The sequence below is a fragment of the Zalophus californianus genome, chromosome 13, assembly GCF_009762305.2.
Source record: "Zalophus californianus isolate mZalCal1 chromosome 13, mZalCal1.pri.v2, whole genome shotgun sequence".
NCBI lineage: Eukaryota > Metazoa > Chordata > Mammalia > Carnivora > Otariidae > Zalophus > Zalophus californianus.
The window spans coordinates 79,276,815-79,287,930 of NC_045607.1; positions in this window are offsets into that span (position 1 = coordinate 79,276,815).

The following is an 11,116-nucleotide window of genomic DNA, read 5'->3' on the forward strand; positions in this document are numbered from 1 at the left end:
AATTGACAGCGTATTTATCTAGATGGAATGGAATTAAAAACAGAAGGAACTAAATTTACTTTGAATTGGTAAGATTAAGTTTCCTGACATCAGAGGAAATGGGTGTCTATAAATCCATTTTTCACAAGTGGGTCAAAGTGTCTATAAATTCATATCTTGCTATGATAATTGGATAATCACGTTTTTAAAATAACGTGTGGTTTATAATGCATCAGACACAAATGCAGGATTTATTGGCAAGAACTAATTGATTCTAATTAGTTTGATACCTAATTTGGTTTTATGTTTCTCTTTACATTTTACCTTCAAATTGAGGACTCTTTACCTTAACAGCTCATACAGCATAATCTGTTAAACATTTCTAGAGAAAGAAATATATCATTCCCTTGGAAGTTATTCATTCCAATCATAAAGTGCCACAGGCTTTCTTCTCCCCCCATGTCACCCTGCCCCCATTCAGAATTCTATAGGGGAAGAAATGGTAGGGAGATGAAAGTCCTTTAAGACTTCTCCTTTTAAGAAATGAGACTCTCTTTTCCCTAATTTAATTAAAATAAACATGACTTGAGAAAGAACAAGAAATACCTGAAGGTTTAATTCTAGTTTCTCTCCATCTGTCAGACCCATATTTTCTGAAATGACCTAGCAGCTGTGTGGCAGAGACACCCTACACTAATGTTCTCTTTATACTTGTGTAAGACTCACGTTTCAGTAAATATTTAAGTATTTTATTTATATCAGATACAGTCACCTTTTAAAAATGCCATTGAAAGTTCTGTGGTTTCCTTTGAAGGTGGCATATTGGCAGTTGACGTGAGTCCTCTAGCTATATTGTTGACCTGTGAGAAGATAGGGGAGCATCTTCTGGTTCCGAACTAAGTATCAAATCATTTGAGGAGAATCACTTTTCAGTAACTCTGAGTGGGCCATGGTCTGCTACTCTGAGGAGAGGCGAGCACATATTTTGTATGTTCTTAACAAAAAGGATTATGGGGTTATGAGGCAAAGCCAAAGTAAGGTGACGATGATAATCTGGGCATAACGTGGTGCTTCATTCATTCATTCATTCAGTCAGTCCTTTACCTATTTACTGAGCACCTATTATTCTAGGTGCTCTTGGAGAAGTAGGGGCACTTGTTTAGATGCAGATCTTGCTCTCAAGGACATTAATGCTTACAGAATCCTTTAGTAGGGATGACATAATGTGTATCACCTGAGAGGAAGGAGCCAGAGGGTTACTTCTTAAAGAGGGTTAGGAGAGGATGTGTGGTTCTTCAAGCTTCCGTGGAGGAGTTTTAAATATGACCCTTGAAGGATAGATGAAATTTTGCAATGTATCTATAAAATACGTATATTTTAGGGGAGGAATAGTATGGGTGCATTCAAAGGAGGCAGGAAGGTAGAAGGCATATTCAGGGGGAGTGAATGGTGCAAATGAAGTAAAAGATGATTAAAAAATAATATTTAGTATAGTTGATAATAGTTTATAAAGAAGCATTCACATTCAAGAGTGATTCTTAAAACTTCCCTGGGAGTATACAAATAGCCAAGAGGAGCATGGTAGTGGAGCCAGAGATGGCCAGCTATGGGATTTAAATCTCTTTGAGGCCTGACCTTTTTTTCCTAATAATTCATACAAAGTTTGCATTTTGTTCCATAGTACAAGTACTTTTTTTGATATAAACAATATCTTGAATTGTTTTCAGGAAGATACTACTGGCCTGTGGCTGCACCTACCCCCTGGCATAGTGAGTATCTCATAGCCCTGGGTATATGTGCTCTGAGTTTGAGAGGCATGGGTACGTCCTTGCTCAGATATGAGCAGCAGAAAAGGAAGATTAACAACACATTGTGGCTGGCCTTGAGCAAGCAGCCCTAGGCTAAGCCACTTGGAAAGGATTCTTTAGGTAATGGGGAACTGATAGAAGGTTTGAAAACAGAACAGTCACAAGGTTTTAGTTTACTTTGAACAAGGAGGATTGGCTTGGTAGCAATATTTATGATAGATTAGGGGGGAGAAAAAGGAATGAAGAAGGCCAGTTGGTAGCTGCCAGTGAAATTCAGGGCAGTGGCAGAGATAAAGTAACAAAAGAAAAGAAATTCAACATAGACCCTCAAGAGATGGAACTTGAAAATTGATTGGATATTGGTGGACAATGGTGAGAGAGGAGCATACTCTGGTAACTGTGAGTTGGACAGCCCAAAGGTCCATTAAAAGACGTAGGACATATGAGAGCCAGAGGAGCAAAACTGAAAGTAAAGGGTGATAAGTTCCATCTGAAACCACAAAATTTGAGGCAGCTGAGAGTTATTCTAGAGTCTGTCCTACAGAAGCATGGGCAATTAAAAAAAAAATCTCCATTTATCTCATTAAGGATTCATGTATTTCCAATAAAATCTTAGATATAGGTAATAATGATATATCAACACTTCAAAGATATTTATATATTTGTATAGTTTTTAAATCAAGTTTTATTACTAATAAAATGATAATTCAAAAAAGTTAATAGTAGAGATTTAGGGTCATTGGGAATAAGATAAACTTTAAATTCCAGCTAATACATACAACATCAGCACAGCAGGAATGTCCCCAGGAATGAAGGATTGCTAACCCTTAGGAGGTCTCTGGGGTAGGGGGTGGAGGTGGTTCAGATAAATACCGAACATCTACCAGCCTTCCTCTGGGGTAAGAATCCCATTTCATCCTAGCTGTGTGGCCTTGGGCAAGTTACCCAACTTCTCTGGACCTCATCTATAAATGACTGATGGAGTTGCTGTATGGTTAAGTAAGATTATGTGTGAGGATTACTTTGCACTGTTTGGTACTCAGAAAGAACTCAAGAAATAGTAGTTATTCTCAGGGCAACCAGCCCCTTCCAGAGCAGGTGAGTTTATAGAGATCAATTCTTCTGCTCTCCTTTTCTCTTTTAAGCAAAACAAATCTTTAAGTAAATAACCCAAACAACAAAGTGACAGTAGAATGTTAAAATAGGTATTTGTGATGTGTTTTGCTGTCTACAACTATTAAGCACCTTTTTGATTACTGGAGTATTTCTCTACTTGTGAATCAGCACCCTTTGGTAGAGGCCAGAAAATATCTTTGCAGGTGGGATATGACCTCTCTCTCTCTATGTTACTATGGCTTTACAGATCAGATGCATTTACCAGATACTGGGGTTGGGAGGTGAGTAGTGTGAATCTGCTTTCAAGAGGAAGGTTTGGCAGAGGCATGAAGCACTTGTGGCCAGTTTCAAATATCTGGTGTGGAAGTGATACTGGTGCTGGGACCACAGTGATGGCAGTCGAGTCATGTTCCTGGCGGCTCTATAAATTCCAGCATCCAGTTTGTGATGGCAGCTCAATCACATGGTCATAAAACTGGTTCCGGACAATTTGTACCTCTTTCTTGGAAGTCTAGCTCCTAATCTGAAACTCTACCCTTCTCATGTGTCCTGGGAGCCTCTAATATCCTTTCAACAGATTTCTTTGTCTGCTTATCCAGCCTACACTTTTTGGACTGAAGTAAACATACAATAGTTGGTTTTATAGGACAGGCCTCTAAAGGAACCAGCACTATGTTCTGACATCCAACAATAGCTTCCTCTTCCTTAGACTGTTTTAGAATCTCCTTTTATGTAGTATTGCCTCCTTCACACATAGTTCCATCTTGTTGGTGTCTGCAAAGCTCTAAGCTGTGTGCCGCATAAGGAGTTGCATTCTTCTGGTCTTTTAAATCAGGAGTTCTCAACCATGTACCTGTGGCCAACACACTGGACCAATATGAAATCAGACCCATCAGAGCAGTGATGTTGATGGAGTGGGACTGGCATTGGAGTGGAGGGGAGGGCACCGCAAATGGGAAACTGGGGTGAATAGGAACATCCAGTGGATGAATGTTATTTGAAACAGCCCAGAACAAAGTCTGATTTACTATTGTTTACCCCCCTCACTGTCCCTTCAATTCCAACAACACTAATCTGGAGTTGAATTGTGTTTTGTAAAAGCTAATCAAAATGACAGGCCCTAGATAACAGTGAATAATTTTTGTATCCCCTTTCAATAACGAGATGTAGGAAAAAAAATGATGACGTACAGGAATGTGAGTCCCTGAGAGTAACTTTGTCCTATAATATATCCATTCTTGGAAAGTGCATGAAACAAAACTTGTAAACAACAAAAAAAAAGGCTGAGTATTTTGATTAGCATATATGAAAGCATATATTTGTTGTGTACAACACTTTTTTGTGTGTATTTTTAATGGGTACAGTATTTGATGTAGTCCCTCTTTTGGTCTCCTCTTCGCTTTTTCATTGATCAGAATATTGCTAGTGCTACACGATGCATATAACTTTTAAAAAAAGACTTTTTCAATTGCACTGATAAATGTAATATATGTGTATTATATATATATATATACACACACTTTAAATTTGCTCTCGGTGCACTAATTAATGAATAAATACACTGCAGTCTTTTTCTGAAAGCTGAGGGCAGAGTAAAAGAGGCCTGCTATTTCAGAGGGCTTCAGATTTTATCTCTAATACTCAAGATTTCAAACTTGGATATTACAGTAACCTTAGATATGCTAGTAATCAGTGTGGCCAGACAGCTGTCTCCTGATTACATATCTGAGAAGATAAATATGGTATTTATGCCAATCAAAGTCAACTCCAATTCACTTGTTGACTAGTCTCAAGCTTAATAGAAGGTTCTGCAAACAGAAGAAACTTAGAGGATGTCAGCTGGAAATGAAAAAATTATTTACCCCCCAGCCATCTTCAGGCTAAAGATGCACAGTCCCTCAATACATTCGTTAAATGTGAGAAAGGCTGCAAAAACTTGGCAGGTTTACTGATATGTCATAACTTATGTAAGAATTGTCTGGTCTTTGGGAAAAAAAAAGCCCCTCTCTCTCTCTCTCTCTCTCTTTTTTTTTTTAGTTGTGAAAACAATGTCACAACATTCCAGGGAGTTTGGCAAATAGAGGGGAAGATATCAATCACAATCCCAACGCACAAACATTAAACCAAGTACAACATTTGTGGTTTTTATTCTTTTTGTTTTTCATTCAAATGGTAAGCTTCCCATTGTTGCAATCATGATGTACTCATAACAATTTTGTTCCTTCTTAATAAATTCAGCTTAGGAAGTATTTTATATTTGTTGCCATATTGCCTCATAATTAGCCATTTTAAAAAGTTGTGTGGTCTTCAATCAGGTGGATATACTAAAAGTGATTTAATCAATCTCTTACCTGTGGTCACTTTTGATGTCTTGAATTATAAAATACGTTTCCATGAATTTGTTGTGATCATTGTGGTTTCCATATATGGGGTAACTTCTTCAAGATAAATTACTTGATTATAGGGGAATCACAACTGTAAGTGTGGATGCAAGCCAGCCTTGGTGGCAGGAAGCAGAGGGAATCCTTAAGTGATTGTAGGCCATTTGCTGAGAGGAGAGCAAAGTATGCCTGAAATAGCTACTGGTAAGAATGAAAGAAAACTGACAAGTAATAAGAGCTGTCATTTTCTTTTGGGCACTCACTATGTGCTTGCTGATGTGGTAAGTGTTTTATGTGCATTGTCGCATAATAGTTGTATGATTTTTCACCAACCCTCTGCAGCACCAGTTTAGGCAGAGTAAAATGTTGATACTCAAGTCTGGGTGTTTGCCAGATGGTACAATGGAAGGGTGATGATGAAAGGGAATTGATGGTCTAGCATGAGAGAGGTCGAGGGGAGAGATCATACATCTCAGCTAGATAGGAGATTGGTAAAAGAGTATGCACATTTGAATATGCTGTGTGGTGCGAAGGACAGATTTTTGCACCAAAGCACCGGCTGAGTAGACCATACATAAAAGGACAATTTCTTCAGACAATCTTTGTATTAACAGAAGAGACCTGACTTGGCTTTGCTGGTTTATTACCCTGCTAGGTAGGCAGCCCACTCTTTATAAATAAACTTCCGAGTTGGAAAGCCAAGGGGGGAGAAATAAATTGAGTTAGAATGTTTTATTTATTATTTATTTATTTATTTGACAGAAAGAGAGAGCACAAGCAGGGGGAGCAGCAGGCATAGGGAGAAGCAGGCTCTCCACTGAGCAGGGAGCCCGATGCGGGACTTGATTCCAGGACCCTGGGATCATGAACCTGAGCTGAAGGCAGACGCTTAACCAACTGAGCCACCCAGGCGCCCCGAGTTAGAATGTTTTGCCTGGTCATCATAGGAGCGGCCACATAATTGTCTTTGGCATCATTGTCCTTGATGATGGATGGGCATATTGCACAACATTACTATACAGTCTTTAGGGCCAGCCTGCTCGAGGGAGATCTTGTATCTGTCACTTACCAGCTGGTAACCTTCAGCCAGTGTGTCTGTGTCCTTAGTTCACTCATCTGTAAAATGGGGATGCTAATGATATACACCTCATGAGATTGCTGTGAGGATTACAAAAGCAAAATATATCAAGGCACTTAGAGAAGCTAAGTTTGGCCTGCCATCATTGTATGTTTATTATTATAATAACTACCACTAATTATGATTCCTAAGTGCTAGCAATATGACAGGTACTTTGTTACTTTAGCTTGTTCAATTCTCACAAAAAAATTCTGCATTTTACAGATGAAGAAACTGAGGCTTGATGAAGGTAAGTCATTTGCCTAATGTCATCCCAGTTTGTAAATACCAGGGATGGGATTCAAATCCAAGACTGCTTGAACCCAAAGTCTTAGACAACTTTGAGAACACTACAGTGTTTTGTTTTCTGTCTCTAATTCTGTTTAAAAAAATCTAGTTCATTTAGAAAGCTATAGCATATAGTAGTGGCTCATCCATATTCCCTCAAATTTCTTTACTATTTCCTCCTGCCCATCAGCCCTGTTTTTTTTTAATTTTATAATGTTATGTTAATCACCATACATTACATCATTAGTTTTTGATGTAGTGTTCCATGATTCATTGTTTGCGTATAACACCCAGTGCTCCACGCAGTATGTGCCCTCTTTAATACCCATCACCAGGCTAACCCATCCCCCCAGCCCACTCCCCTCTAGAACCCTCAGTTTGTTTCTGAGTCCATAGTCTCTCATGGTTCATCTCCCCCTCTGATTTCCCCCTTTCATTTTTCCCTTCCTGCTATCTTCTTCTTCTTCTTCTTTTTTTTAACATATAATGTATTATTTGTTTCAGAGGTACAGATCTGTGATTCAACAGTCTTACACAATTCGCAGTGCTCACCATAGCCCTGTTATGTTTTCCTTCACTACATCCAGTATCAGTGTCTCTTTGGTAGAGGGCTGCCTTCAGGCTACTAGTCCCTAGTGTATCCATAGGCTCATTCAAATCCTAAAATAAACAGAATCACCAGTAGGGCTTGTTAAAAACAGATTGCTGGGGCGCCTGGGTGGCTCAGTTGGTTAAGCGACTGCCTTCGGCTCAGGTCATGATCCTGGAGTCCCAGGATCAAGTCCCGCGTCGGGCTCCTTGCTCAGCGGGGAGTCTGCTTCTCTCTCTGACCCTCTTCCCTCTCGTGCTCTCTCTATCTCTCATCTCTCTCTCTCTCAAATAGATGAAATCTTTAAAAAAAAAAAAAAAAAAACAGATTGCTGGCCCCTTTTCCAGAATTTATGATTTTAGAGGTCATGGTGGATTCCTAGAATTTCCATTTCTAAAGAGTTCCCAGATCTGGGAATCTCACCTTTGAGAACCACTGTCTTAGAGTCTCCATTTTAATTAATTATAAGTGTTTAACATTACTATGAAAACAAACGTTGTGTCTTATCAAAGAATAAAAAAAACTCATTTAAAAAATTACAAGATAAATAGAATGCTTTCTTTTGGTTTACCTTTGTCTAGTATCTCTCTTCTCCTCCCTTTATCATTTTCACATTGATTTAAATGTTTCTTTAAGGTGGTTTTTGCTTTTTAACCTGTGTTTTGAATACATGAGTCCAGTCCATTCTTTTAGTATTTTTTCTTTCATCTTTTCATACATTTCTGATGTTTTAGACTGATTCATTTTCCTTTTTTTCAATTATTGTTGGTTTGATCAAGATATCATTCATTCATATTTTCCGTGTTTAATTTGGAGGGCTTATTTTCTGTATATTTTTATACCAGTTACAGTCACCACCCTCTCCTTGCTTTCCTAACGATGTGCAGATGACTGTACTGTAAATGGAAGTTCTGCACGATGCACAGACTTCCCTCTAGACCTGCTGTGCCTCCCCAAGGCCGGGCTCTAATACCCTGTCCCTCCAGACTCATCCTTCCTTTCCTCTCCTCTCCCAGCCCTGTGATATCTTTGGAATACTTTCACCTTTCTTCTCTCTCCATCCACCTTCAAGTCCTAGGGTTTGTGAAAATAGTTTCGGAATTTCAGAAATGATGTTGTGCATTTCCACATGGGAGTGGCAGTAGAAGAAATATGGAAGCGGTGGGTCCCTTGACTTTCATTAAATCACAGCAGTGAGACCTTTCTTCTTTTTATTCCTCCCCTAATTAAAGGTTCATGCTCTGCAGGTGGCTACCTTGAGTTTTACCGTCTCAAAGGAACTTAGCCTTGGCTGTGGGATGTTCTCTGCAGAGGCTTCCTGACAGCAGCAGAGATAGGAAAAGTTCCCAACCATAGAAACTTCCAGGAGTCTGGCTATTGTTCTGCCTATTTCTGTGCCTGTTTGGAAAGCTAACTGAAAAAAAAAGAGAGTGAGAGGACCATTTATATATATATATATATATCAAATATCAAATGCTGTATTTTATTTTAAGAAGGTGAAAAATTTCCAGTGATGTGTGTCAGACCTCACAGTAGCCTGCACACCCTCTGTTACACCTTTACACCTCGCCACCTCTTCTTCTTGGTGTCTCTGTAGTTGGTCCTTGATCCCCGAGGCTTCCTGAAGACCTCAGAGTCCTTGACAAAGCACAAGCACCTGCCCAGTTGCACCTAAATGAGCATGTAGTTATCCTGCTGTTCTTTACACAGCCAGAGCATGCTGCCCGCTAGTTAAGTAAGGGGAGCTGTCAAGGGGATACTGGATTCACTTTTTGTCAATTTGTTTCTGAGCTCTGTGGTCAGGTTACATCAGTGTCTTTACTGAACCTAGGCAAGTGTGCCCTCTAGTCTCAGAGAGATACCACCATATTTGCTTGTGCAATTTTGCCCTGTTTCCTAATTTTTTCTTTAACATTTCAATTTGAAGGGTTTGCTGACTCTGCCACCATCTTTTCCTTGAGGTGTGTCCCTGACACTGTGAAATGGGGTTTGTGGAGTGTAAGGTTTATGACTGTGAATAGCAGGAAATTTGCATGATTATATAGTACATCCTTCATTGAAATTCTCTTGTTTGAGCCTACATCCTGTATCAGTGTAAGAAACAATTAATTAATGAACCCCAATTGTTGAAAAAGGGGAGATAAAAAAAAAGACTAAGTGGGATTGGGACTTACCTAAATGTTTTGTAGTTTAGCAACCAGTTTATCTGTGAAATAAAGCATCAACATCAACATGGTTTTAAGATTTCAGTTGTCATGTCTTTTAGAATTTTGGACATTAATTTATTGCTTTAAGAATTAAAAAAAAGAAAGTAAAGTTTCCTTTAAAAAAACAACAAACTTTTAAAAAAGCTGTTTTTAAAGATTTTATTTATTTATTTCAGAGAGAACAAGCATGACGGGGGCGTGGGGGGGGGGGGGAGAGGGAGAACAGGTTCCCCGCTGAACAGATAGCCGTATGTGGGACTGGATCCCAGGACCCTGAGTCCATGACCTGAGCCGAAGGCAGACGCTTAACTGCGCCACCCCAGGTGCCCCAGAAACTTTTGATTATAATTTTCCTTTTCTAAAATATAAAATGTTTCCAAAGACATGAGGCCCACAATGTTGAGTTTTAAGCTTGCCCTGATGAGATGAGGTAAAGTATAGAAATTTGAGAAGAAACAAATGATGATACGTGCCGCTTTAATGTGAACAGAGGTAATTATCTTACTGAATACTGATAGCCACATGAGAAAATTCAGTTTAATGTGAATGTTTTTCTTGAAAAAGTTAAAATAAGTAGCAAAAGGAGGAGAGAGAGAATGAGATAGAGAAATAGAGGGAAGAGAGGAAGAAAAGAATATTCTTCCTATTCCATTCGCCCTCTTAATTCTGGGAAAGAGAAATCCAGCTCAGAAAACTCGTGGTACCATTTTTCTGGCCCTGTTCTTTCTAATGAGTGCACTTTTCCAAAATGTGTTATGTTTGAAATACCAACCTCATTGTGTTATGTAAATGAGAAAATGCACTGGACCTGAGATCAGAAGATCTTTAAACTAAAGAGTAGCCTGAAGGTTTAGCCCCTGTCTAGAAAATTCCTTAGTTATCTGACCTTGGGAAAGTCATCCATTCTGAATCCCATTTTCCTCTTTGTCACAAGGTTTTTGTGAGGCTCAAAAATGATGGGCGTGCAACATCTTTTCTGCTTTGTTTTTTTTAACTCTTTCCAAAACTATTAAGTACTATGTAAATCTAAAGCATCCTTTCATTTCTCCGATATTTGTCCATGATAAGGGAACTTTTCAATTTTAAATGATATATGTACTCCTATGGGAACACATTCAGAATGAATTTACAATTAATTACTTGTTTGATTGCAACAATAAATGAAAACACCTAAACTTGAATCTTTTAGAAAAACAAAAAAAGCCTTATTCCTTATCTAATATTTTCACAGAGCTAAACACACAGGCCCTTGACAAGGTGGAGTTACGGCTACATGCCCTTGACAAATGCTTTTGACTAATTGCCATATGCGTGGGTATCCCTGTAGCTTTCCCCAAATCCTATCTCACATTCTGCGTGACATCCTCTGCTTGAAGTCCATCTACAGCCTACACATATGCTAGCTTTAAAAACAACAGCCACCTGTTCTATTTTCCCTGAAGGTCTATTTCTTCATTATTGCATACCCCAACAAAACAGGAAAGTTTAGCCAACTCTAAATTTGTGATGGGACTCGAAAAAGACAATATGCTGAGGGCAGGCCTGGAATTTGGATTTTTATCTTTAATGCACACAATATTTGTGAGAGATAGAGCAAGTGACAACCACTTGATCATTTGAACTGTGGAGGA